At 38.3% G+C, this 27,981-nt stretch overlaps 1 protein-coding gene and 1 long non-coding RNA gene across 2 annotated transcripts in view; one reads left to right on the forward strand and one right to left on the reverse strand.

The window, feature by feature from the left end:
- Positions 1-27,981, reverse strand: part of SYN2 (synapsin II) — a 200,641-nt gene that overhangs the window by 103,977 nt on the left and 68,683 nt on the right. The gene's annotated exons all lie outside the window — the stretch shown is intronic.
- On the forward strand, positions 11,333-27,309 carry LOC140611256 (uncharacterized). Its single transcript, XR_012012536.1, has 3 exons — positions 11,333-11,479; positions 26,107-26,124; positions 26,821-27,309. It is a non-coding gene; the product is annotated as an uncharacterized lncRNA (long non-coding RNA).

Raw genomic sequence — 27,981 nt, forward strand, 5'->3', positions numbered from 1 at the left:
TGGGATAAGTACTGAGTGTTATACTATATGTTGGTAAATCGAACTCCAATAAAAAAATACAAAAAAATAAAATCTAAAAAAAAAATCTGTTCATTGCCAGCAATGAATTCATTTTTTCTCCCTGCCTCTCTCTCTCTTGCTCATTTTCTCTATCTCAATTAATCTGGGAATGTCTTGATTTCTTCTACACTTTGAATGATGATGTTGTTTGATACAGAATTCTTCATTGACAGTCTTTTTCTTTTGGTATTTTGAATGTGTCATCCCACTGCCTTCTGGCCTCATCATTTCCGATGAAAAATAAGCTGTAAATTTTTTTGAGGATTCCCATACATAATAAGTCACTTCTCGGGCAGCCCCAGTGGCTCGGCGGTTTAGCGCCACCTTAACCCCGGGGCCGGATCCTGGAGACCCAGGCTCGAGTCCGCATTGGGCTCCCTGCATGGAGCCTGCTTCTCCTTCTGCCTGTGTTTCTACCTTTCTCTCTCTATGTCTCTCATGAATAGATAAATAAAATCTTTTAAAAAAATAATAAATAAAAAAATAAATAAATAAAATAAGTCACTTCTTTTGTGCTGTTGAGATTGTCTTTGGGTCTGGCTTTGAAAATTTGATCATGATGATTTAGGTGAATATCTCTTTTGAATTTATACTACTTGGAGCTTCTTGAGCTTCTTGGGTATTATAGTATAACACCCTGTGCTCATCCCATCAAGTGCTCTCCTTAGGGCCTTTCACCCAGTCACTCCATCCCCCTACCTCCTCCCTTTCTGCAACCCTTTGTTTGTTTCTCAGTAATTAGGAGTCTCTCATGGTTTGTCTTCCTTTCTAATTTTTCCCACTCAGTTTCCCTCCTTTTCCTTATAGTCTCTTTTTTAACCATTATTTTGTCAAATACTCTTTCTGCTTTTTCTCTCTCCTTTTAGGACTCCCATTATATTTATGTTGGTATGCTTGATGATGCTCCATAGGTTTCTGAGGCTCCATTCATTTTTCTTCTTTCTTTTTTATTTCTATTCTTCAGACTATATAATCTCAATTGAACAATCTTCAAGTTCACTGATTCTTTTTCTGCCTGCTTAAATCTATTGTTGAACCTCTTGGTGAATTTTTCATTTATTATATATATATATATATATATATATATATATGTATTTTTAAAGATTATTTATTTATTCATGAGAGAGAGAGAGAGAGAGAGAGAGAGAGAGGCACAGACACAGGCTGAGGGAGAAGCAGGCTCCATGCAGGGAGCCCGACGTGGGACTTGATCCCAGGTCTCCAGGATCACACCCCGGGCCGAAGGCAGTGCTAAACTGCTCAGCCACCCAGGTTGCCCCAGTTATTATATTTTTAAACTGCAGAGTATATACTGTATATCCCCTTACATTACTATATATCTTTATATATACATATATCTTTTATATATATTTTATATACTCTTATATACTCCCTGTTCATTGCTATTCTCTATTTGGGGATACATAATTCTCATATTTTCCTTTAACTCTTTTTAAAAATTGAGGTATAATTGACATATAACATTATATTGGTTTCAGGTGCACAACATAATTCAATATTTGTATACATTTTGAAATGATCACAGTAAGTCTAGTTAACATCCATCACCTTACACAGTTACAAATTTTTTCTTGTAATGAGAACTTTTTTTTTTAAGATTTATTTATTTACTTATTTGAGAGAGAGAGAGAGAGAGAGAGAACAGGTAGTTGGAGTGGCAGGCAGAGGGAGAAGCTCAGCAGGGAGCCTGATGTGGGGTTTGATCCCAGGACCCAGTAATCATGACCTAAGCTGAAGGCAGATGCTTAACCAACTGAGCCTCTGGTGCCCCTCTTGTGATGAGAATTTTTCAGATATTACTCTCTTAGGAGCTTTCAAATATGTAATACAGTATTAATAATTATACTCAACATGATGTATATCCCCATAAGTTATTTACAATGAGAAGTTTGTACCTATTGACACCCTTCAACCATTTGTCCTATCCCCATCCCTCAACTCTGGCAACCACCAATCTGTTCTCTATATCTATGACCCTGGTTTGCTTTGCTTTGGTTGTGCTTTTTTGTTTTTTAAATTCTGTATATAAATGAGATCACATGGGAATAAGTCAAAGAGCTACTGCTGCTGTTTGTTTGTTTACTGACTTTGATGGGAAAAGTCTGTATTCTTTGTGTGTAGCCAGTGAAGTCTCTGCTCGGTTAGCTTAGCCGTCTGTTAATAATTAAACAGAGATTTCCTTAAATGCCTGGAACCAATAAATCTAGTCTTTCCTGAGGGATCTCTGTGTATTGGGATAGGACTTCAGTATTCAGCCAGGCAACTTACAACTCTGCTATACCCTACAAATCCAGCACATGCACACAGCCCTGCACATGTGCATGACCTTCTAAATTGTAAGTAATATTCCACAGCTTTTTGAAGTCCACTATGGACATCAGATTCCTCAACTTTTCGTTTTAAGTTTCTACCACCTCAAGCAGTCATGATGTTAAGCAATTGCCACTGATTGTTTTTAGAAAATGCCCCCCCCCCCCCCACCCACTCCGAGAAAAGGCTTTTCTCACTGGGCAAATTTCCAGTCAGGTTAATAAAGACAAACCTTGCAAATGGAGTCTTCCAGGAAACCATCAAACAAGTCAAATAATGGCAATTCTTTGGGTATGGGGCTTTGAAGGAGCTCCATACTCATTCTCATTGAGATTCAGACATTTTTCTTGAAAATGCTCTTTGGATTGCTGTAGACCTATAGTTAATTTCCATAGTTCTGACAAAGTAGATTTTGACAAGTTTTGCCCAAAAAGTTCATTGCTTTATTTTCTTACTGATTCATAGAGGTAATTACATCACTTACATGGAGAGATTTGTCAGAGGTCTGCACTCAAAAAAAAAAAAAAAAAAAGAGGTCTGCACTCAATCATTCTCACTGACATAACTGTTTCCTTCTTGACTTCAGCAATTCTTATCTTGATTAACTTTTTACTTTTCCTTATTTCTGTTTCCTCAGAATCTTTATTTTCTGGTGCACAATTTCTTTCCTCTGGGGTTTAGAGTCACTGTGTAATTTTATGAAATATTTCCTTATCGTTTTCTGATGTATTTTTACACCTGTGATCATGTTTTCTTCCAAAATGCCCTCTCCCTGCTATGGCAAATGCTGATTCGTCCCTTATGATCTAGTTCATTTTTTTTTTTTTAATGTAGACTCTGATTCAGGAGGACAAGGTGGCTGAGAGTCTGCATTTTTTTTTCTTTAAGATTTTATTTATTTATTCATGAGAGACACAGAGAGAAAGAGAGGCAGAGACACAAGCAGAGGGAGAAGTAGGCTCCTCGCAGGGAGCCCGACATGGGACTTGATCCTGGGTCTCCAGGGTCACGCCCTGGGCTGAAGGCGGTGCTAAACCGCTGAGCCACCCCGGCTGCCCTATGATCTAGTTCAAATATCAACTCCTCTGTTAGGTCTTCTTCACTCCATCTACCAAAGAGTCAAATCACTCCTGCATTTTCTCCCACAACCCTCTTTATGTGCATCTATTACAGCTAATATTTAATCTACCCTGTCTTCTTTACTTGACTTTTGAGGACAGATATAAGGTATACACCTTACTCATCTTTATACACCTAAAATTTAACATAAAGAAGGAACTGAGAAAATGTTTTTGGAATTTATTCTCAATAAAGAAGTTATCATTCTGCTGATAGTAAGAACCAATCTCATCAAAGGCACTGAGCCCTCAGGCATAAGCAGAAGCTGATGAATTTTATGATACAAATCTAATAGAAGTCTTATAATTAACAAAATAAATAAAGAGAGAGCACATGGCTTTTTTGTTTAACTTTGAGAAAATGTCACTTGGAATCATATTATTAAGTGTCCTTCTGGAGCTCTGGATGGTTCTCTAGACACCTGGGTTCTCTTCCAAGCCACCCCCTAAACTGCTGTAGGATTCTGAAGGAACCAACAAGAATATGTTTTAATGTGAAAGTGATTAATTTCATCTTTAACTCATACATGCCCTATCAAATTTATATCTGTAAGAGATCTCTTTCCCTGGAGTATGGAGAAAGAATTATAGGAAAACAAGACTGAGAGCAGAAAAAGTAGATAGGTGTCTACTTTAAGAGTGTAGGTGAAATCTGATAGGACCTAGACCACCTAGAAATGTGATAATGTGAGATATTCTGGAAATAGAACAAATCTGATTTGGAGTTAGATGTCAAGAATGAGGGAGAAGAAGTGAAGTTGACCCCAAAGTTCAAGCCTGACTAGTTTGACAAGTGGTACTATTTTTTTTTAATTTTATTTATTTATTTATTCATGATAGACATGGGGGGGGGGCAGAGACATTAGGCAGAGGGAGAAGCAGGCTCCATGCCAGGAGCCCCACATGGGACTTGATCCCGGGACTCCAGGACCGCGTCCTGGGCCAAAGGCAGGGGCTAAACCACTGAGCCACCCAGGGATCCCCAGACAAGTGGTACTATTTATTACAATGAAAAGAAGAGTTGAGGAGGACAGAGTTTCAACAGTTATGTTTGGGATGCATATACATAATATATACATGACATGTAAGTGGAGATGTCATGTAAAAAATTGAAGCTCATACAAGAAATCTTACTAGAAATAAAAATTTGGAAGTTATCAGTTCAAGATAATAAAAAATCTACAGGAATGGTTGAGATCACCTAAGAAAAGAATTTTCAGAAAGAGGAGAGATAAGGGCTTGGTTTTGAGCCCTGAGGAATCTCAACATTTAGGGATCAGGAGGAGGAATAACTATGAAAGGGTACTAAAAAAGAGGAGCCACAGAAGTAAGGAAAAGGAGGGAACAGTCAACTGTTCCATCCTCACTGTTCAATGAGGATAGAGAAATGCCCATTAAATGTGTCCAAATGTAGATAATGGTTCTTTGAAAAGAGCCATTTCAGTGCAGTTGAGAGGATGGTACAGAAGCCAGCCTGTACTGGGTTGAAGAGTAAATGGAAAGCGAGAAAGAAAGATATCATGTGACAATTCTTTCTTGAAATGTTTTCTTCTCTTGGCTTCTTGACATTACACTTCCCTGATTTTCCAATCTTTCTGGCTGCCTTTTTAAAGTTGCCTTGGTTGGGTTATTCTTTACTCACTTTTAAATATTGAAGTTCTACAGAATATAGTTATCGTAACTCTGCTCTTTATCTTTCTCTTCTTCCTGAGGGCTTCGGTTACCACATATAGGCCAGCAACTCCCAGATTTAACACTGTATCTTTGCTCGGATCACTCCTTTGAGCTGTAGACTTGCATATTCAGTTACCTATTCGACATCTCAAAATTAGTCAACATTTCCCTTTCACAACTGTTTTGCTTCTAGTGTCCCAGATTCTCTGTAAATTATATCATTTTCTCAGTTGTTCAAGACAGACACCAGGAGCCATACTTTATTTTTTTCCCTCTTGTGTACTATAACTAATCCAATAGCAAGTCCTGTCCATTCTACCTTCAAATGTCTCATTCATTAACTGCTTATGGGCCAAGCATGCAAAGACTCCTTATTTATATTATCTTTCTCATCAAGGTTCACAAGTTCTCAACAGGGTAGTTTTATCTCCATCTTGAAATTGAATGTCAGACAGGTTAACTTAACTTTCTGCAGAAATACAAAAAGTGAATGGCAAAGAGGGAGGAATCTAATACTAAATACGTCTGATTTGACACTGCCTCTGACCTCCCCTCCCCCTGATCTAACCTCTCTGAGGTGAAGTTTCCTTAGGAGTAAAATGGACCTAAGATTTCCTAACTTTAGGCTGTTACAAAGATTAAAAAATAAACAATAAGGCATATAGCCCTAGTATATGATGTAAGTTCAATAAACGTTAAGTCCCTTACACTTCCTTCACTCCCTCCTTTATACTGTTTCGGGGACCATCTCAGTTATATTAGGATTACAGAATGAACAAAGATTGCCCCTTGCCTTCAAAAAATAAATAATTTAAGGAGACAAATGAGCACACATAAAACAATGAGATAATAATATAAAAAGATAGTAGAGAACTAAGCATTAAATTGTATACAGAGGCTTCTTAGAATTACAGAGAAAGATAAAGGACTGTTGGGGAGATGGGGATGGGAGTGGGCTTTTGAAAAGAACCTATTAGTACAGTTAGGATATTTAGTGAGGATGTCAGCAAAGAGGGGCAGGGCACTCAGAAAAAAAGAATACTGATGTGGAAAGAAGAATAACATGCTCGGGGCCAGTGATGTGAGCAACCTGATTTCAGCAAAAGGTGCCTTTTTTCCCCTACATCGAAGTATTTTTACTACTAAGTTTTCTTTTAAGTTCCCAATGGAACAAAGCAACATTTGAGACCATTATTAAAACCAAATGTCCTGGTAGGCAAAACCATCATTAACTGTCTACCCACCTTCCCAGGGAAGAGGAACAAGACCCGGACTCTGACCTACATGAGATAAAAATAATTCAGATGCTGAGGTGTGCTTTGAGAATAATATCACACTGTCAGAATGGGTTTAATGACGTCAATCACATTTTCTTAGCTTACATCTCTCAGTTGCAGCTAATACTGACAAATATCATCATTCCTATATCTGAAGATTCCTTTGATTAAAACCTACAGAGACTACTGATACTAATATACCCATTAAGTCTAGGGGTTGGATGAAGAAGTTTTTATTCTACAGAAACCTGTTAATCAAACCAATTTGGCTCTATGATGACAAGGAAATGTGAAAATAATTTGCCTCATCATTCAACAGAGCTTCTGGACAACGGCACCATAGAATATTAGAGCTGGAAAGAAACCTAATGATTACTTTGATCTTATTTTACTAACGAAGGCACAGATGCCCAAAACAGGGAAGTGGTAAGTGCAAGCTCAAAGGGGGACCAGGAAAGAAGGGTTTTCAGGATAGCCAACAGAACGTAGAGAAGGAGAGTCGTTAGGTCTCCTGCTCAGAAAAGTGATGAAAATGTAGAAAAAGGAATATTATAATCTACTTTCAGAGCTCCAAAAGCTCTTTGGTACTAGTCAAGAAACCTCAAACTCTGATCCAAAGTCCCTTCTCTCATCTCCCAAATGTTTCAGGTTGTCAATCAACAAACATTTATTCTGTACCAACTGTGTAAAACATTTTGAAACACCTAGGATGTGGAACACAATGATACATGAAATACAGTACCTTATCCTAAGAAGCCTACTGTCTGGTTACGGACATAAGAAATAATATATGAGAGATGAAATAATCTGAGTGGTGAAGGGATTCAAAGTAACTGGTATAGCTAATAAGTGTTCTGAATTCAGATAGAATTGGAAAGAGCTCAATAGAAAGAAGTATAGTAAGAATACTTCACGAAAGAATGAGGACATGATGAGGACAAGGATTTGGCTACAAGAGAGCATGGTGGAACTCACACAGGCCAGACTGGATCCGAGGACCTAAATTTGTAGATCTCATAATTGATTAAATGATCTATTCAGCAGAATCACAGTAAAAGGTGGCACTGGAGGCAGCAGAAAAAATTAAATAAAGCACAGAATTAACTTCAGTTGGAAGATTCAGTTCTGTCACCTACAAGTTATGTGGCCTTGAATGTTATGTAACCCCTGTAGAAATCAGACTAACAATACCTTTTACATAGTTATTTTGAGAATTATAAGGTAAACATGGATAAGCATCCAGTGGTATAATAGGTGGACAATAAATGGCTGAGTATTTTTGTTACTATTGTTCATTTTGCCTTGGTTTTTGTTGCAAGTAGGTATGTAAAGGAAAATGTCAGGTCAAGAAAATTTTGAAGAAGTGAAGGTGGATTGAATTAAATTCTGGACGTGAATTAAGAAACAGAAGAGCTGGAAACATATTTTCCACTCATGAAGTGGAAATTGGATGAGAAACAAGACTGATCTAAACCTGTGATTCTCATTGTTCCACAGCTCTGACTAGTTATGAAATTCACCTGGAAAATTTATTGAAAGAAAAATCAAAGATCCCAACCCAGAGGGTCTGATTAAAAGAGATCTATGGTGGAAACTGGCAATCTTAATTTTTTAAAAGCAAGTTCTGCATGAATTTCTGATGCAGAAGAAGACATATAACTGTTAGACTAAATAACACTTAAGATCCCCTCTAAGAATCTCTAATTCCAAGCAAGCAGTGAGTTCTAAAGGCCTGAAGTACTATCCTTCCCATCATTCAAAGATTCAGGAAATCGAGCCTTAACCAGCCATACTAACTCATCTTCCAAAAGCTCTATTTGATCATGTCACTTTGGATTTTTTTTAAAAGATTTTATTTATTCATTCATGAGAGACACAGAGAGAGAGGCAGAGACACAGGCAGATGGAGAAGCAGGCTCCATGCAAGGAGCCCAATGCGGGACTCCATCCCAGGACTCCAGGATCACGCCCTAGGCCGAAGGCAGGCGCCAAACTGCTTAGCCACCTAGGGATCCCCTCACTCTGGATTTTTAAAAGATGTCTTCAAGCCAAGCTCTGCCTGGTTTACAAGGATTTTTACAATCTTGATCCATCCTGCTTTTCTGAAGTCGTTCTTTGCCAACTCCATTCCATGTAGCAAGTCATACCATAAGATCTACCACTTTAAAATATGCACTTTGATCCTTCTGCATTTTTATGTATGTTATTTTCTTGGTCAGAATAACCAGTCACATCCCCACTAGAGTCTCTTGTTTATCTCAAAACATTTTACTCATCCTTCAAAGTTATTTCATGTGACCCTCTTGGTAGATTATTTCTCCCTCTGCGTTCCTCTGATCTCTCTAAGCAAGTCTTTCTCTCATTTATTATGGCTAATTGCTCTCATATATATAGTTCCTACTAGGTTAAGTTTTTGGAAAGCAGAGATTGGGGTCACCTGGGTGGCTCAGTGGTTGAGCATCCGCTTTTGGCTCAGGTCGTGATCCTGGGATCCTGGGATCAAGTCTTACATCAGGCTCCCCCTGGGGAGTCTGCTTTTCCTTCTGCCTATGTCTCTGCCTCTCTCTGTGTGTCTCTCATGAATAAATGATAAATAAAATCTTTAAAAAAAAAAGGAAAGCAGAGATAATGTCTCAACCATCTCTTGAAAAATTAAGAGCACATAGTTTTTTCCATACTTGAATCTAAACCCTAATTATCTTTAGGGTTATTATCTAATGTATTTTAAAACATAGTGAAGAAAGTTTGAATACTGGTGCTCTGTTTAACAGTGATAACAGTTCAATATTTTTTCCCACTAATTCCTCATAGGTGATCCTAATAACCTCAAATTCCAAGAAGCCACTGATCTTAGATATATATGCAGACTTAAAGATAACATATTTAAGGGGACAAAACTTACTTAAAAAAAAATAACGACCGATCTGTAGCAATTTGCCTTAATTACCTTTATGGTGACATCTCCTTCTATTGATGGCTAATACCTATTTGGTTTTTTTGTTTTGTTTATTTTATTTATTTATTCATGAGAGACTCAAAGAGAGAGACAGAGAGAGAGAGAGAGAGAGGCAGAGACACAGGTAGAGGGAGAAGCAGGCTCCATGCAGGGAGCCCAACGTGGGACTGAATCCCGGGTGTCCAGGATCACGCCCTGGGCTGAAGGCAGGGCTAAACCGCTGAGCCACCGGGCTGCCCTAATACCTATTTGGTACAATTATTTATTTTGTGACTTGGCCAAAGTAGATCTGAAATGCAAATCCAGAGGTTCTTATTAGAAGGCTTGATGTTCATTTTGCTATACCCCTATACCTCACAACTTCAAGTAATGCTTTAAACACTTCTATATAGGCTACTGCCTTGTATCTATTTGATGGTAAAATCATCTATTCCAATAAATAGCTGGCAGAGATGTTGAGTAAGGGGCAAGATACAGAGGCTATACCATTGCTAAGTCTCCACCAAGTTTTGAGATTTTATTATTTTGACAGAACTAATACCTGCAATCCAATTTAAATACAAAAAAATTCCACCAAATTAATTACAGAATAAAAGCTCTGTGGCAAATCAAAAGACCTGGCTTCAAGTCCTTGCTCTTCTGCTTATATTGAAAGTGATCTCAAATAAGTCACCTTCCCTGTCCTGTCACCTTCTGTTATTTTTTTTCAAGCTTTTTAAAAATTCCAGTTAGTTAACATAGAGTGTAATATTAGTTTCAGGTTATTATAATTTAGTGACTCATCACCTAAGATACAACACCCAGTACTCGGGATCCCTGGGTGGCGCAGCGGTTTAGCGCCTGCCTTTGGCCCAAGGCGCGATCCTGGAGACCTGGGATCGAATCCCACATCGGGCTCCTGGTGCATGGAGCCTGCTTCTCCCTCTGCCTATGTCTCTGCCTCTCTCTCTGTGTGTGTGACTATCATAAATAAATAAAAATAAAAAAAAAATACCCAGTACTCTCCAAACGCATGCCCTCCTTAATACCCACTTAACCCATCTCCCCCACTTCCCCTCCAGCAACCTTCAGTTTGTTCTCTGTAATTAGTCTGTTTTCTGATTTGCCTCTGTTTTGTTTTTTTCCCCCATGTTCATGTTTTGTTTCTTAAATTCCACATGCGTGTAATTATATGGTATTTGTTTTTCTCTGACTGATGTATTTCACTTAGTATAATACTCTCTAGCTCCATCCATGTCATTTGCAAATGGCAAGACTTCATTCTTTTTGATGGTTCAGTAATATTCTATTGTCTGCATATGCTACCACTTCTTTACCCATTCACTTGTGGATGGACATTTGGGCTCTTTCCATAATTTGGCTATTGTTGATAATACTGCTATAAACATCAGGGTGCATGTGTCCTTCTACATCAGTATAAATTGCCATTGCTGGATCATAGGGTAGTTCTATTTTTAACTTTTTGAGGAACCTCCATACTGTTCTCCAGAGTGACTGTACTAGTTTGCATTTCCATCAACAAAGTAAGAGGGTTCCTCATTTCCCACACCTTTTCCAACATCCCTTGTTTCTTGCATTGTTAATTTTAGCCATTCTGACAGGTATCGGATCCTGGTATCTTACGGTTTTAGGTGAAATAATAAATGGAATTGATTCCTTGATTTCTCTTTCTTCTTCTGCACTAATGGTGTATAGAAATGCAACAGATTCCTATACATTAATTTTGTACCCAGTAAGTTTACTGAATTCATGTATCAGTTCAAACAATTTTTTGGGTGGAGTCTTTTGGGTTTTCTATATGGAGTATCATGTTGTCTGTAAATAATGAAAGTTTGGCTTCTTCCTCACCAATTTCGTTGCCTTTTATTTTTCTTTGTATTGTCTGATTGCTGAGGCTAGGACTTCCAGGACTATGTTAAATGAGAGTGGTGCAAGTGGACATCCTTCACCTTCCCTTATTTTAAAGTAAGGATGATTATCACTTGAGCTGTGAAGATCAAATGGACCTTGAATTTGAAAGCTTTTTGAAAGGAATAAAGTGCTTCCTCAACAAGAAGAAAAAAGTAAGGAAAAGAAAGTTTATTAAGTATTTAGTATATGCCAAGTGTTATGTTGGGCATTTATCCATATATTATCTTACTTTATTTTCATAACAACACTAAAAGAATACAGGGATTATTTCTGAATAAAGTCATGGAAGTTTAAGAGAAGTTAAATATCTTGCTAAGGTCTCATAACTCATAAACAGAACTCAACTTCTTTGGCATTTTTGGCTTTTTGCACAGATATAGACACATAAATAGAAAGATATTTTTTTTTATTCCAAAGCCCAGTCCTTTTCCTATTACATCATGCTGCTTCTCAAAAAGACTATAACAATCACACCTCTCCTCTCGATAGTTGGGGTAATAAAATTTTCCCATACAGGTCAAAGCAAACAGTTTTGGTAACGTTAACATTAAAAACTATCATTTTAGCTATAATGTCAAAATATTTCTGAGAAAAGATTAGGGCAAGGTTGTCATATTTTACTACTGCGCAATGCTCCTTAAATTGGAATAATGATATTTCCACAGAATATGCATAGAGACTCTTCCTGTAATATCAATTTCATGCACTGATTTTTTTTTAGAAAAGGGGGGTGTTTTTAAAAATTCTACGTTTTCTGAATATATACACGCAATAAGTTCAACATAAAAATGTAAATAAACTTAACTCAAAGTCCTCTTCTATCTCTCCACTGAACATAAACTACTATAAACAGTTTAGTGTTTATCATTATTCCAGACTTAGGCCTCCTGTCTACTGAGATTATGAGAGGAAGAGACAAAGGAAATAGTTTTGAATATTCTTTTCCTAAAGATAATTTAAAACTCAATGTTGATAGTAAAACAAAAATATGTTACAGAAAGGAATTTTTAAAATTTACATGAGATTGTCTCACTATAACATTTTAAATTTATCTATTACCCAACTTGAAGCAGACTGTTTAATGCTGTACTATTCCCTTCTTCCACAAGAACCTGGTGTTTGCCTTTCTCTGTCAATAGGGATATCTATGGAAGTTAGAAAAGCACTACCTAATCAGTATTTCAGTGGCACAATCAGGATAAAACACCACAACTTCAACTAGGCCAAGGTACAATAAGAAGTAATGCTTCATTATCAGGCTCCCAGCCAGGAACATCATGCTATCCCTGCTGTCATCTCAGATGACTTTCCATTCAGTGGCTTCTAGCTCGATTCCCTTACTTGTGAGTTGCCAAGTCTCGGTTACTTGAAAGTTAGTCCAACTCTCTTATTTTACAGCTAAATTCTCATGCACAGAGAAGTTAACTCACTAGCTCAAGGTCTTAATGGTAAGGAAGTGGCAGAGCCAGGACTTTAACTTGAGTCTTCAGACTCTCTATGTAGTATTCTTTTAACTCTATTGTGTCATCTCTCTTTTTGGACATTGTAATTTCAGGTGTAGAATATAGTGATTCAGCATTTAATACAATGTCATGACTATACTCTTTATGCTGTACATTATATCCCCATGACTTATTATTTGCTCTCTGTATCTATGAGTCTGGGTTTTGTTTTGTTTACTTTGTTTTACAGATTTCATACATAAGTGAAATCATATGGTATTTGTCTCTCTTTGGCTGCCTTACTCCACATAATACTCTCAATGTCCATCCACATTGATGCAAAAGGCAAGATTTCATCTTTAATGGCTAGATAGTATTCCATTATATATAACATATCACAACTTACTCATCCATCGACAGATACTTTGGTTGTTTCCATATCTTGGCTATTGTAAATAACGTTTCAATGAATATATGGATGCATGTATCTTTCCAATTTAATGTTTTCACTTTCTTCAGATAGGTACCCAGTACTGAAACTGTTAGATCATCATAGTTTTATTTTTAATTTTTTAAAAGATTTTTATTTATTTACTTATTCATGAGGTGGGGAGCAGAGGGAGAAGCAGGCTCCGTGCAGGGAGCCTGACGTGGGACTGGATCCCAGGTCCCCAGGATCCCACCCCGGGCTGAAGGCGGCACTAAACTGCTGAGCCACCGGGGTTGCCCTATTTTTAATTTTTTTTTTAAACCTCCATATTGCTTTCCATAGTAGGTGCACCAACTTACATTCCCACCAATAGTGCACAAGGGTTCTTTTTTCCACATCTTTGCCAACACTTCCTATTTCTTATCTTTTTTATAATAGCCATTCTGACAGGTATAAGGTGATATCTCAGTATAGTTTTGATTTGTATTTCCATGATGATACTCAACAGTGATGCTGAGTATCTTTTCACATGCCCTTTGGCCATCTGTATATCTTCTTTGGAAATATGTCTATTTAGATCCTCTGCCCATTTTCTAATTTGATTGTTTGCTTTTATTTTTTTTGTTTTGCTATTGAATTATATGAGTTCTTTATATATTTTGGATATTAATACCTTATTGATATATAACTTACAAATATTTTCTCCCATTTGGTAGGTTGCCTTTTCATTTCATTGTTGGTTTCTTTCACTGTGCAGAAGCTTTCTAGTTTGATGTAGTCCTAATAATTTATTTTTGCCCTTTTTCCCCACCTCTGGAGTCAGATCCAAACAACAACATCCCTAAGACCAATGTCAAGGTGTTTACAACCTGTTTTCTTCTAGGAGTTTTATGGTTTCAGGTCTTAGAAGCAAGTCTTTAATCCATTTGTGTTGATTTTTGTATATAGGGTAAGATAGTGGCCCAGTCTCATTCTTTTGCAGTTAGTGGTCCAGTTTTTTAAAACACCATTTATTGAAGACACCAATGGACAAAAACACATTCTGTTCTCATGGATGGAAGGATTAATATTGTTAAAATGTCCATACCATCCAAAGCAATCTATAGATTCAATGCAATCTGTATCAAAAATTTTTTTTGAAGATTTATTTATTCAGAGAGAGCGAGAGAGAGGCAGAGACACAGGCAGAGGGAGAAGCAGGCTCCATGCAGGAAGCCCGACGTGGGACTTGATCCGGGATCTCCAGGATCACACGCCGGGCTGCAGGAGGCGCTAAACCGCTGCGCCACCGGGGCTGCCCTGTATCAAAATCCTAATGACATTTCTCACAGAACTAGAACAAAAAAATTTTAAAATTTGTATAGAACCACAAAGACCCCAAATAGCCAAAATAACTTTAAGAAAACAAAGTCAGAGGCATCACACTCCCTAATTTCAGAAGGTACTACAAAGTTATAGTAATCAAATCAGTATAGTTTTGGCATAGAAACAGACACATAAATCAATGGAACAGAACTGAGAGCCCAGGTAAACCCATGTATATATGGTCAATTAACTTCTGACAAAAGAGGCAAGAATATACAATAGGGTAAGGGCCTTCCCTTCAATAAATGGAAATGCAAACGTTGAACCATCTTTGCATCCCTGGAATACATTCCACTTGATCATGGTTTATGATCATTTAATGTATTGGTGAATTCAGCTTGCTAACATTTTCTTGAGGATTTCTGCATCTATGTTCACCAGGGATATTGACCTATAAATTTTTTTTAGGACATGATGTCCAGAACAATGATTCTGGACATTTGTTTGTTGGGAGGCTTTTGATAACTGATTTAATTTCTTTGCTAGTAATCAGTCTACCCAGATGTTCTATTTCTTCATGATTCAGTCCTGAAAGATTGTATGTTTTTAGGAATTTTTTTAGGCTGTCCAATTTGTTGGTGTATAATTTGTTCATGGCTATTTCTTATGATCCTTTGTATTTTTGTTTGTTTTTAAAGATTTTATTTACTTATTCATGAGAGACACACAGAGAGAGAGAGAGAGGCAGAGACACAGGCAGAGGGAGAAGCAGACTCCATGCAGGGAGCCTGATGTGGGACTTGATCCTGAAACTCCAGGATCACGCCCTGGGCTGAAGGCAGTGCTAAACCACTGGGCCTGCCCAATCCTTTATATTTTTGCAATATCAGTTTTAATTTCTCATTCATTTCTGATTTCACTTATTTGAGCCTTCTCTTTTTTGTGGTGAGTCTAGCTAAAGGTTTGTTAACTTATAATAATGTTTTTCAAGAATCACCTCTTAGTTTCATTAATTTTTTTCTATTCTCTTATTAGTCTCTATTTCATTTATTTCCACTCTGATCTTTTTTCTGTTCTTTCACTTGTTCTTTTTCTAGTTTCTTAGGTGTAAAGTTAAGTAGTTTGAGATTTCTTTTATTTCTTGCAGTAGGCCAATTTTGCTATACACTCCTTAGAACTGTATACTTCCTCCCATAAATTTTAGTGTATTTCATGTCTCTAATATTTTATTTCTCTTTTGATTTCTTCTATGACTTAGTAGTTCAGTAACATTTAATTTCCATGAATTTGTAGTTTCTCTGTTTTTTTTATTATTATTTACTTCTGGTTTCATATCATTGTGGTTAGAAAAGATGCTTCATATGAATTCAATCTTCTTAAATTTATTGAAACTTCTTTTGTGGCTGAACATGTGATCTACCTAGAGAATATTACATGTGCACTTGAGAAGAATGTGTATTCTGCTGCTTTTGGATGGGACACTTATCTATTATGTCCATCTGGTCTAATATTTCTTTATTAATTTTCTGTATGGATGACCTATTCATTAATGGAAGTGGGGTTTAGAAATCCCCTACTATTATTGCATTGCTGTCAATTTCTCTTTAGGTCTGTTAATATTTGCTACAGACTTCAGTGCTCCTATGTTATATGTGCATATATTTATAAACGTTATATCATCTTGCTGGATTGACCCCTTTACATTATGCAGTGCTCCTTTTTGTCTTTTAATATAGTCTTTGTTTTAAAGTCTATTTTGCCAGGGTACCTGGGTGGCTCAGTCAGTTAAGAATCTGCCTTGGGCTCAGGTCATGGTCCCAGGATCCTGTGACTGAGTCCTGCATCAGGTTTCCTGCTCAGTGGGTCAGTGAGTCTGCTTCTCCCTTCACTTCTTCCCTTCCCTCCTGCTCATGCTCTCTCTCTCTCTCAAATAAATAAAATCTTTTTAAAAATTCTATTTTGTCCGAGTATAGCTACACTAGCTTTCTTTTCATTTCCATTAGTGTGAAATATCTTTTTCTATTCCTTCACTTTCATTCTGTGTCCTTACTTCTAAAGTCTCTTAAAGGCAGTATACAGGTATGTCTTTTTTTAATCCATTCAGCTGCTGTTTTTGAATGGAGAATTTAGACCATTTACGTCTAAAGTAATTAGCTTTTAAAATATTTTATTTATTTGAGAGAGAGAACCAGAGAGAGCATGAGTGGGAAAGTAGGGGCAGAGGGAGAAGGAGACTCTCTCCTGAGCAGGGAGCCCAACAAGGGGCTCAATCCCAGGACCCTGGGATCATGATCTGAGCTGAAGGCAGATGCTTAACCAACTGACCCACCCAGGAGTCCCCAAAATAATTATTGATAGGTGTGTACTTATTGCCATTTTTTTAAAAAAGATTTATTCATTGAAGAGAGAAAGAAAGTGTGTGAGTGGGGAAAAGGGCAGAGGCAGAAAGAGAATTGCAAGTAGACTCCCCACTGAGCACCAAGTGTGGAGCCTGATATAGGGCTTAATCTCATGGCCCATGAGATCATGACCTGAGCCAAAATCAAAGTCAGACACTTACCCAACTAAGCCACCCAGGTGCCCCTAATTACAGCTGTTTCGTTAATTGTTTTCTGGCTATTTTCATAGTCCTCTCTGTTCTTTCTTCTCTTTCTCTCTTCCTTTGTCATTTGATGACTCCTCAATGCTATGTTTAGATTCCTTTCTCATTTTCTTTTGTTTATTTACCATAAGTTTTTGCTTTTTGGTTACTCTGAGGTTCACATGTATCATCATATGTATATAACAGTCTATTTTAAGTTGATACCAACTTAAATCTAAACACATTTCAAAACTCCAAATTTTGACTTCCCCCCAACATTTTGTTTTTGATGTCACTTTTTGTATCTTCTTATTTTATGTATTCCTTCACTAATTATCATAGTTTTAGTTCATTTTACTACTTTTGCTTTTTAAACTTCTTAGTAGCTTTAGGGGTGATTAATCCACTACCTTTACAATATATTTACATTTTCCAGTGAGATATTTACTTTTGGGTATTTCTTGTTATTAATTAGTGCCATCTCTTTTCAGCATAAGTAAGTTCCTTTACTGTTTCTTATAAGGCCAGTGTATGTATGTATGTATCTGTGTATTTATTTTACATTTTAAAATTTTAAATTCAATTTTTCAACATATAACACCCAGTGCTCATCCCATCTAATATGCTCCTGATTGCCTGTCCCCTAGTTACCCCACCCCCCCACCCACCTCCCCTTCTGCAACCCTTTGTTTCCCAGAGTTAGGAGTCTCTCATGCTTTGTCATCCGCTCTAATTTTTCCCACTCAGTTCTCCTCCTTTCCCTTATAATTCCTTTCACAATTTCTTATATTCCACGTATGAGTGAAACCATATAATGTTTGTCCTTTTCCAATTGACTTATTTAACTCAGCATAACACCCTCCAGTTCCATCCACATCGAAAAATGGTGGGTATTCGTCTCTTCTGATAGCTGAGTAATATTCCATTGTATACATATATACCACCTCTTCTTTATCCATTCATCTTTCGATGGACACTGAGGCTCCTTCCACAGTTTGGCTATTGTGGACATTGCTGCTATAAACATTGGGATACAGGTGTCTTGGTGCATTCGTCCTTTCTAATGGCTGAGTAATACTCCATTGTGTGTGTGTATATATATATATATATATATATATATACACACACACCATATCTTCTTTATTCATCTTTCGATGGATATCATGACTCTTTCCACAGTTTGGCTACTGTGGACATTGCTGCTATAAACATTGGGGTGCAGTTGTCCTGTCATTTCACTACATCTGTATCTTTGGAGTAAATCCCCAATAGTGCAATTGCGGGGTTGAAGGGTAGCTCCATTTTTATTCTTGAGGAACCTCCACACTGTTTTCCAGAGTGGCTTTACCAGTTCACATTCACACCAACAGTGTAAGAGGGTTCCCCTTTCTCCACATCCTCTCCAACATCTGTTGTTTCCCTCTTGTTAATTTTCACCATTCTCACTGGTGTGAGGTGGTATCTCATTGTGGTTTTGATTTGTATTTCCCTGATGGCAAGTGTTGCGGAGTATTTTCTCATGTGCTTTTTGGCCATGTGTAGGTCTTCTTTGGGGAAATTTGTTCTTTTGCCATTTCATGATTGTATTGTTTGTTTCTTGGGTGTTGAGTTTAATAAGTTCTTTATAGATCTTGGATACTAGCCCTTTATCTGATATGTCATTTGCAAACATCTTCTCCCATTCTGTAGGTTGTCTTTTAGTTTTGTTGACTGTTTCTTTGTGCAGAAAGAAGCTTTTTACCTTAAGTCCCAATAGTTCATTTTTGCTTTTGTTTCCACCTTGCCTTCATAGATGTATCTTGCAAGAAGTTGCTGTGGCCAAGTTCAAAAAGGGTGTTGCCTGTGTTCTCCTCTAGGATTTTGATGGATTCTTGTCTCACATTTAGATCTTTCAACCATTTTGAGTTTATCTTTGTTATGGGGTAAGAGAATGGTCCAGTTTCATTCTTCTACAGGTGGCTGTCCAATTTTCCCAACACCATTTATTGAAGAGACTGTCTTTTTTTCATTGGCTATTCTTTCCTGTTTTGTCGAAGATGAGTTGACCATGGAGTTGAGGGTCCAGTTCTGGCTTCTCTATTCTGTTCCATTGATCTATGTGTCTGTTTTTGTGCCAGCACTATACTGTCTTGATGATCATAGCTTTGTAATTCAGCTTGAAATCCGGCATCGTGATGCCCCTGGCATTGGTTTTCTTTTTCAATATTCCTCTGGCTATTTAGGGTCATAAAGCCAGTTTAGTAGTCATGATCTCTTTTAGCTTTTGCTGGTCTGGAAGACTCTTTATCTCTTCTTTAAATCTGAATGATAATCTTGCCAGGCAGAATATTCTTAGTTGGAAGTTTGGTGTTTTGTTTTGTTTTGTTTTGTTTTCCTTTCAGGACTTTGAATGTCAGGCCTCTCCCTTCTGGTTTGCAAAGTTTCCACTGAGAAATCTGCTGATAGCCTTGTGAGGTTCCCCTTGTATGTATCCATTTGTTTTTCTCTTGTTACTTTTATGATTCTCTTTTTAACTTTTTTTTTGAAGATTTTATTTGAGAAAGACAGAGATAGTGACAGAGATATCAAAAGTGAGCACAAGCAGGGAGAAGAGGGAAAAGCAGGCTCCCTGATGAGCAGGGAGGGAACCCAATGCAGGACTTGATTCCAGGACCCTGGGATCATGACCTGAGCTGAAGGCAGATGCTTAACTGACTGAGCCAGCCAGGCACTCCTCTTTTTAACTTTTGACATTTAATCATAATGTGTTTTGGTGTAGCTCTCTTGGGTTCATCTTTTCCGGAGCTTTTTGGGCTTCCTAGACCTGGATGTCTATTTTCTTCCTTAGATTAGGAACGTTTTCAACCATTATAACTTCAAATAAGTTTTCTGCCCCCTTTTCTCTCTCTTCTCCTGCTAGGACCCTTATAATGCAAATATTAACCCACTTAATGTTGTCCCAGAAGTCCCTTAGCTTATCTTCATTGTTTTAAAATTCTTTAATTTGTGCTGATTTGTCTGGTTGAGTTCCATTACTTTATCTTCCAGCTCATGGATCCATTCTTCTACTTCATCCAGTATGTTGTGGAAACCCTCTAATGTATTTTTCAGTTCAGTTATTGCATTCTTCAGCTGTGGCTTCTGTTTGGTACTCCGTAGTGTTTTCTCTTTGTTGAAGTTTGCAATGTGTTCATCCATTCTCCTGACTTTGGCGAGCATCTTTATGACCATTATTTTGAACTCTTTATCAAGTAAATTACTTATCTCCATATCTTTAAGGTCTGTTTGAAGTTTTTTCTTGTTCCTTTGTTTGGAACATATTTCTCTGTTTCCTCATTTTGCTTGACTCTTGTTTGTTTCTATGTATTAAACGAAACAGCTACCTCTCAGTCTTAAAGGAGTGGCCTTGTATATAGATGATGATCCCTGTTGTTCAACTTTGCCCTATCTCTTGGTTGTTTCTCGAAACTTTTAATTGTCTAAACTGCCTGATTTATCCTTGATATGTACCCACTGTTGAAGGTGTGCCAAGACCTATCAGCAGTATTCCAAGCAGAGGAATTTCATTTAGTACCTAGTTTTAGGCTAATTGGAAGCTAAGAGATCTGGAAGTGTTCCCTGGGCTATGGCAGCAAAATTTGGGGCTCCAAACATATTAGCTCCTTTCTGTGAAGTCTCATAGATCTATAGTGAGGCCAAGTGTATGCAAAAAGATGGTATCTCCCTGAGAGTGCCTCCTTAGCCTCTCAATGTATGGGAAACCTGAAGCCTATTCCTAATTCTAAAGCTCTAAGTCAAGTAAAGAGGCCTTTTTCATAGGAAGATTGGGGTTGTTTCAGTCTGTTGTCTGTGCAGTGCCCTGGGAGTAGTATAGTGCCAAGAACTGTCTTCCTGATTGTTTAACTCCTATGGAATTCTGGAACACCAGCCCTCTTGGCCACCAGGGCCAGGCAGTCAAGCAGTGTCTCCTATGTAGATTACATAGGCCAGCTGGCTTTAGCAAAGCTGCTATGGATTGTAGTGGGTGGGGCACAAGCTTCAGAAAAGCAGCAAGGCAGGGTAGGAGGGGCATTGTGTGGGGAAGGAATGTCTTGACTGCAGGTGCCTGTAGGCTTCAGCAACCCATGGAGAAAGTGCCCTGTTTACACACACAGACTTTAGACTGCGAGCAGGCAATGCCTGCACTTGCCAGCTCCAGCCAGGGGGAAGGAGAGTGTCACAACTGCCTATGTTCACAGATATTACCTCGGGAGCAGGAGAACTCTAAAACCATTTGTGCTCACCCACTCCAGCTAGGGAGTGGGAGAGTGCTGCAACTGTCTGTGCTCTCCAGCTTCAGCCAGTACTGTGATTGGTCACACTCACAGGTTGTAACAAGTTGGTGGGAGACTGCCACATCCGAGCTTATCCTGCCTGTGCTAACAGGTTATCTGGAGAGTGCAACGATGATATCTGCCAATGCCTCCATCTCTGGGGAGTGTTCCAGCTATCCCCTGCCTCTCTAGTTGATGCTTCTAGATCAGCAAGTCAATCTCTCACACACATAGTCTAGGGACTTTCCAAACTATGGTTTTTCACTGGGTCGCCAGGTGAGTGAGGCCACATGTTAGCCCTTCAAGAGGGGAATCTCACTTTCAATAGCACTTTAGGATCCCCAGACATCTGCTGCCTTGATTTTCCAAGCCAGAGGCTCCAAGGCTCATCTTTTCAGTTCAGTTTCCAGGGGCTGAGGGGCCCAAAGCGGGGCACTGACCCTTCCTTCCTCCAGGAAAAGTGCTTGTGTGGTGAAACCCTCCCTATTGTGGTCCCCAGGCCAGGGGTAGGATTTTGTGTAAGATCTTATCTCTGCCTCTCCTACTCATCTCAATATGACCCTTTTATCTTTTGTTGTGGAAAGCAGTTTTCACATGTTTTTAAGGGGGAAATGATCCATGAGTTCAGTTCTTCCTACTCCACCATCTTGGACCTCTTTTCTGTTTTTCCTCATGGTCATTTAAAAATAACAACACATTTTATGGAAGTGTTGAATCACTATATTGTACACCTGAAACTAATTTTACACTGTATTTTAACTACCTAGAATTTAAATAAATACTTTTAAAAGTAAACTATTGGTAAGAAAAAAATAATATAATAAGTGAAGAAAAAATAAAAATAACACATTTGCAGGAAAATGGCTTAAGCCTTTCTGAAGGCCACAGTCAGAGACTGACTTTATTCATCAGCTCTGGATGTAGATCTCTTAAGAAGCTACTGATTTTTTAATTCACAAGGACCAAGGAACCCATCAAAATTCAGCCAGGATTGCTCTAAAATTAATTATTCCTTCTAGATTCTTATCTGATCCACCATCCTGAAGGAAAGAATCTGATTAACTAATTTGCATATGAATTTAATGATTACATTTTCCAGAGGCATTTGGAGGCTACAACAATGTTGTAAAGGGCTTCCTCAGGAAAACAGAGCAGTCTGAATGACACTAAGACATATAATTAGGAAAAGTAAAAATAGTTAGATGTTATAGGGAAGCAGCTTTCACCTTAACATTATAAAAAATGTTCAAAGTGATCAAATTGATTATCTCAAGGCATACAGATAAGCTCCTGATCAATGAATGGTTTTTTTTTGTTTGTTTGTTTGTTTTTAATTTTTATTTATTTATGATAGTCACAGAGAGAGAGAGAGGCGCAGAGACACAGGCAGAGGGAGAAGCAGGCTCCATGCACCGGGAGCCCGATGTGGGATTCGATCCCAGGTCCCCAGGATCGCGCTCTGGGCCAAAGGCAAGCGCCAAACCGCTGCGCCACCCAGGGATCCCCCAATGAATGGTTTTAATTCAAACATGGATGACTACGTAATAGGGATGCCAAAATAGATCTCTGAATTACATGAATGGGGAGAAACATGTCTGAACAACAAACTGTCTTAGTATTCTCCTCTTCCCATTTCAACCCATGAAAAACATTATATGGCTTCTAAAGATTTCTTGCTCCCTAGCTTTGGTCATTTTCTAATTGGTAGAGTATTGACATCTTATGGTTGTAAAATTTAGATGTCATAGTAATTCTGATAGGTAGATGGAAAGGTTAGGTCTTTTTTAAACCCAGTGGGCTCCTGCTTCCAGACAGATTAAAATTAGTAGATGACTGGGCTCTGCACCATCTTCAGGAGAGATCACTGGGTAGAAGAGATGATGAAGGGCCAACAGCAGTCCACACATAGGCTCTTTTTGTTCAGGGAGAATCACTACAGTCCACAGAGATATAAATTATAGGGACACAGGAGTTTTAGGAACATTCAAGTACATTAAGTATTTTCTGAGTGTACTCCTAAACCTAGAAGGTTTCCAAGTCTTAGGGAAAACTGTGGGAGGAAGGAACAAACATTTCCCTTGTCCTTATCTATCCCAAGAGTTTCCCCATTCCTTATTGCCCCAATTCCATCAACCTAAGGGAACTTTAGTCTGAAAAATTCATTAGCACCAATACCAGGAGTGGTGGAACCCTTAATCACAGGCATCTTAGGTGAGAAATGTAGCAGATCTGTCCAAGACATGATTAAGAACAATAGGAATGGTTAGACTGGACAGATTTTTACCTCAATACATACATCAAGAGCTTCTTAATAATCAAAGTAATCTACTGGAGTCTCTCAAGGGGCAGATATATGAGAGGTAGGCAGAGCATTTGAGATCAAACAGTTTAAGTCTGTTATAAACAGATAAGTAGAATGATGGAGACAAGTGAAGAGTGACAGCATAAGTAAGAACTCAGGTCATGGGACGCCTCAGGGGTTGAGTGTCTGCCTTTGGCTCAGGGCATGATCCCAGAGTTCTGGGATTGAGTCCCACATTGGGCTCCCTGCATGGAGCCTGCTTCTCCCTCTGCCTGTGTCTCTGCCTCTGTGTGTGTGTGTCTCATTAATAAATAAAAACAAAATCTACAAAATAACATATTTCATGTGATTTTTTTTAAAAGTCCTAGAATTGGACAGTAGCAATGGATAGATCTCCTCTAAAAGTTTTTTTTCTAACTTTTCATACAAGTTTTTTTTTTCATACAAGTGTTTTTAAAAAGATTTTATCTATTTATTTGAGAGCACGTGCGAGAGCGAGCAAGCACAGGGGGAGGGGCAGAGGGAGAGGAAGAGAGAAAATCTCAATCAGACTCCACACTGAGCATGAAAACTTGGGGCTCAACTTGGGGCTCAATTCCATGATCTGGAGATCATGACCTGAACCAAAATCAAGCGTCAGATGCTTAGTTAAGTCCCAATAGTTCATTTTTGCTTTTGTTTCCCTTGCCTTCATAGATGAGTCTTACAAGAATTTGTTATGGCCAAGTTCAAAAAGGGTATTGCCTGTGTTCTCCTCTAGGATTTTGATGGATTCTTTCCCATATTTAGATCTTTCATCCATTTTATCTTTGTGTACAGTGTAAGAGAATGGTCTAGCTTCATTCTTCTGCACTTGGCTGTCCAATTTTCCCAACATCATTTATTGAATAGGCTGTCCTTTTTCCAGTGGATAGTCTTTCCCACTTTGTCGAATATTAGTTGACCATAGAGTTGAGGGCCCATTTTTGCGTTCTCTATTCCTGTTCCATTGATCTATGTGTCTGTTTTTGTGCCAATACCACAAGATAAAAAGCTTCTGCACAGCAAAAGAAACAGCCAACAAAACTAAAAGACAACCTACAAAATGGGAGAAGATGTTTGCAAATGACATATCAGATAAAGGGCTAGTATCTAAGATCTATAAAGAACTTATTAAACTCAACACCCACGAAACAAACAATCCAATCATGAAATGGGCAAAAGACATGAACAGAAATTTCTCCAAAGAAGACCTACACATGGCTAACAAGCACATGAGAAAATGCTCTGCAACACTTGCCATCAAGGAAATACAAATCAAAACCACAATGAGATACCACCTCACACGAGTGAGAATGGTGAAAACGAACAAGATGGGAAACAACAAATGTTGGATAGGATGTAGAGAAAGGAGATGAATCCTCTTGCACTGTTGGTGGGAATGTGAACTGGTACAGCCACTCTGGAAAACTGTGTGGAGGTTCCTCAAAGAGTTAAAAATAGAGTGACCCTAAGACCCAGCAATTGCACTACTGGGGATTTACCCCAAAGATACAGATGCAGTGAAAGCCAGGACACCTGCACCCCAATGTTTATAGCAGCAATGCCCACAGTAGCCAAACTGTGGAAGGAGCCTCGGTGTCCATTGAAAGATGAATGGATAAAGAATACACACACACACACACACACACACACACACACACACAATGGAATATTACTCAGCTATCAGAAGAGACGAATACCCACCATTTTTCGATGTGGATGGAACTGGAGGGTATTATGCTGAGTGAAGCAAGTCAATCGGAGAAAGACAAACATATATGGTTTCACTCATATGTGGAATATAAAAAACAGTGAACAGGATTATAGGGGAAAGGAGAGAAAATGAGTGGGAAAACTCAACAGAGGGTGACAGAACATGAGAGATTCCTAACTCTGGGAAACAAACAAGGGGTAGTGGAAAGGGAGGTGGGCAGGGGGGTGGGGTTACTGGGTGATGGGCACTGAGAGGGGTACTTGATGGGATGAGCACTGCATATTATATGTTGCCAAATTGAATTCTAATAAAAAAATACAAAAAATACATATATGTATAAAAAAAGACTCAGATGATTAAGTGAATAAGCCACTCAGGTGTCCCTTTCATACAACTTTTATCCAACTTATTTGTCAATGCCTTTTACTAACAAGGTAATATTTACTTGCTAATGTTAGCCTATTTCACTTTCTGTCTGCACTTTAGAAAGGTCTCCCTAATACCATAAAAAGTCAACATACCAGGCTTGAGAATGCTCTTTTTAGAAGGTCCTGCTTGCAAGGCTGGCTAGTACTTAGGAACTTAGATTTCAGGAGGGTACCACCATTGTCAAAGTTCATAAGAATGGTCACTGTGCCTAAACTATTTATATAAACAATGTGGTTTATGATGACTATCTGCTTTCTTTCTAGGGGTCTGGATGGCATATGGTAAGTAGAGGGTGCCTATGTGACCAACCCCTAGTAAAAACTTTGGGCACTGAGTGTCTAATAAAGCTTCCCTGGTAGACAACATTTCACACTTGTCATAATACTTAATGCTGCAGGAATTAAATACATCCTGTGTGACTCCACCAAGGAAGCTGCACCTGTTTCCTCCAGATGTCACCACAGGATCTTTTGTCTTAGCTGATTTTGCTTTCTCTGTAACAAATCATACCTGTGAATGACTATAAGCTGAGTTCTGAGAGTACTCCTAGTGAGCAAATCATCCAATCTAGGATCATCTTGGGGACTCTCTGACACAGTGTTTTGACAGATACTGAGTCTTATTCTGTCTTTCTTAGTTTCTGCCCCTTGGCCCTTCAGTTCTACACCTTAGAACAAATGCTAAAATTAATGACAAACTGATAACCATACAAGAACAATGTGAGTTTTAGGAAAGCTCACTAGAGGAAATAATACTTGGGCCTTGAAGAAAGGGTGGCATATAGGAAGAGGGGGGGGAAGATTACAAACCAATCCACTTAGGCAAGCAGTTTGAACATAAGTAAAAGCTAGAGATTGGTCTGGGAGGGGACCTATATGATGGCAGAAGAGTAGATTAGATGGTTATTGAGAAAAATACTTCTGAGATTCTGATTCTCTATTTTTCTTTTTTTTTTTCCATTTTTCAAACACTGTCAGAAATCATCAATCCTTAACAAGGCAGGAAACCACAAATGTTGGAGAGGATGCGGAGAAAAGGGAACCCTCTTACACTATTCGTGGGAATGTGAAATGGTGCAATCATTCTGGAAAACTGTGTGGAGGTTCCTCAAAGAGTTAAAGATAGACTTGCCCTACAACCAAGCAATTGCATTGCTGGGGATTTACTCCAAAGATGCAGATGCAATGAAACGCCAGGACACCTGCACCCCGATGTTTATAGCAGCAATGTCCACAATAGCCAAACTGTGGAAGGAGCCTCGGTGTCCACTGAAAAATGAATGGATAAAGAAGCTGTGGTTTATGTATACAATGGAATATTACTCAGCCATTAGAAATGACAAATACCCACCATTTGCTTCAACGTGGATGGAACTGGAGGATATTATGCTGAGTGAAATAAGTCAATCGGAGAAGGACAAACATTATATGTTCTCATTCATTTGGGGAATATAAATAATAGTGAAAGGGAATATAAGGGAAGGGAGAAGAAATGTATGGGAAATATCAGAAAGGGAGACAGAACATGAAGACTCCTAACTCTGGGAAATGAACTAGGGGTGGTGGAAGGGGAGGAGGGCGGGGGGTGGGGGTGAATGGGTGATGGGCACTGAGGGGGGCACTTGATGGGATGAGCACTGGGTGTTATTCTGTATGTTGGCAAATTGAACACCAATAAAAAATAAATTTATTATTAAAAAAAAAAAGAAATCATCAATCCAATTACAGAACTTTTTCCAACCCCAGAAACATACAGAACATATTCTTTGGATCTACTACAAAGTGCTGATCATGATATAAATTGCCTTCTCAAATGTTCTTTTAGAACATTTGCAATTTGCATTGGTAACAATGGCAACAACTAAAAAGTAAATGAAAGGAAGAAACTAAAGGTCCAAATATCTGAAATGAACAACACAATAATATGCAGTAAGCTAAGGAATGCCAGAAAAAGTAAATCATCTTTCAGCTACCTTTTTATTGCAGAAACACAAAATACCTAGAAGAATAGCTCACTCCCTCAGAAACTAGCAGAAAGTAATAACACATATTCCATTTTCAAGTAGCTCTTTTTGGGATTTGATATTATGGACATACAACATTGTATTAAAAAAGACAACTTGTGTGCATAAATAAAAG

Source organism: Canis lupus, chromosome 19 (genome assembly GCF_048164855.1).
Source record: "Canis lupus baileyi chromosome 19, mCanLup2.hap1, whole genome shotgun sequence".
NCBI classification, from domain to species: domain Eukaryota; kingdom Metazoa; phylum Chordata; class Mammalia; order Carnivora; family Canidae; genus Canis; species Canis lupus.